Source organism: Ascaphus truei (genome assembly GCF_040206685.1).
Source record: "Ascaphus truei isolate aAscTru1 chromosome 12 unlocalized genomic scaffold, aAscTru1.hap1 SUPER_12_unloc_5, whole genome shotgun sequence".
In the NCBI taxonomy this organism is placed as follows: Eukaryota; Metazoa; Chordata; class Amphibia; order Anura; family Ascaphidae; genus Ascaphus; species Ascaphus truei.
Genome location: NW_027453841.1, coordinates 109,727 through 111,689, shown reverse-complemented (window position 1 = coordinate 111,689; position 1,963 = coordinate 109,727).

The following is a 1,963-nucleotide window of genomic DNA, read 5'->3' as shown; positions in this document are numbered from 1 at the left end:
CACCTAGAATACTTAAATCAAGCTGTTCTCTCTCCAGAGTTTCAGGGTATCTCTCTGCTTCAGACAGCATACAAAAAGAAAGACTTTATAGCAGTAATCTACTTCAGCATTTCAGTCCTCTCTCTTGACCAGCCAGGTGCCCTGACGAATCAGAATGGCAACCCCTCTGCGTTTGCTACTAAACGAAGAGAAGTAGCTCAACGGATACGCTTGCTGAAATGTTTTAGGCGGCTCCTGAGATGTGAAGTTGGTCTCCTGGAGGAAAACCATATCACCCCCCGACTTCTTAATTCCTGGAGTGCCAGGCGTCTCTTCCTATTGTTGTGCAGGCCCTTAACATTTAGGGAAACAATTTTTAGTGCTTTTTGTTGAGACATTTTGTCTTAAGTTTTCGCTGGGCCAAGGGTGGGGTCCCTTCCGGTTTGGGGGGGGGAGGCTTGAGAGGGGGTCTTAGTGACTGGGGTTGCCTGCTCTGACGGGGAATCGTCGTGTGTGTTTTCATTGGCGTAGAGCTGAGAGACAAGCAGCCAAAATGGGGGGGAAGCGGGGGGGAGAGAGAGGGTGGGTTGGGGGGGGAAGAGAGGGAGGATTGGGTGAGGAACCGCTGGGACAGTAACAGCGGGTAAGAGAAGAGGAGAAGAAAATCGACCCTAATGGGGTCTTAAAGGTTGAAAACCGGTCTAATCTAAGGACCGGCTGGAGTGGTATAAGACCCTTGGGGGCCGGGCCGGTAATGGCCTCCAGCAGAGGCGGGCTGGGCAGAGACCCTTAACAATCTTCGGTTACACCCGAGCATATTTTCTCTAGAGTGTCCGAATTGGAGAGGCTTCTAGGGAACTTACTGCCAACAGGGCAGATCGGGTCTATACTACCATCGCCCTATTTTCCTTCGTGCGGGGGGGGCTAAAGGGGGATAACATCTTTTGGTTTCCCATGTATTGAGGTGCGGGTGAGATTGGGGGGGGAGTGGTTTAGGGCTGGTGGGAGTGGGGGAATGAGCTGCGCGCATGAGGATGGGTGCCTAGAGATAGAGGGGGCGAGAGGAGGGGGGGGAGGAAGGGAGAGCCAAAAGGGAGAAGGAAAGATAAAATAAGGAGGGGGGAGAGGGTAGGGGGGGGAGAGAGAGGGGGGGTGTAGGTAGGGGGGAAGAGGTGGGAGGGTGAAAGGGCAGTTCAATCACATGTTCTCTGTTGTTTTTCATTTTAGATAGCATGAAACACTCAAAGTACATATTGCATTACACAATCCTTTACCACCAGGGTAAGTAGTGCCAACCTTTTGGGATAGGCTACACACTCCCGATGTCTGGTGGGATACTGTTATGAGGCGTCCTTTCCAGGAAGGTAGGATGCTTGGGGGGTGGGGGGAGGAGGGGGAGAGAGGGAGGGGGGATAGGCAGAGGGAGTGGGGTTGAGGGAGAAGGGGGGGGAGTGTGATGGAGGGGGGGGAGGGAGGGAGAGGGGAGAAGGGGGCAAGGGTAGGGGAGTACCAGGTATGGGGGGGGGCAAGAGACGAGGGGAGTGTGGGGGGGGAGAGGGGAGAGGAGGGGAGAGGGGAGAGGAGTGGGAGAGGACCGCGACAGGATGGGGGGGAGCGGGGGGATCAAAAAGGGGCTCGGGAGGAGCCCGTTATTGGATAACGTCATTTTGAGCATCAAGGAGTATGTAGCATGCATCCCCAGGTGGGGCCGGTTAGCCCTTGAGAAAGGGCAATAGGCTCCTGTGACATGTTTGGCTGACGTAATTATGGATTATTTCTTTAACAACCAGACTGAACATCGGGTAACATTGAGAATATGCATTACATGGGCCATGGCAGGAAAGTTAGGCCTTGACATCTTTCATAAAGACTGCTATAGTCGCCTGGTACCTGTTGAGATGGTGTAGATTAGAGACATAGATATAACATCAGATCACATTCAACCAGTACTAACAAAGCATTCAAGAGACCAGGTGTTAGAAGT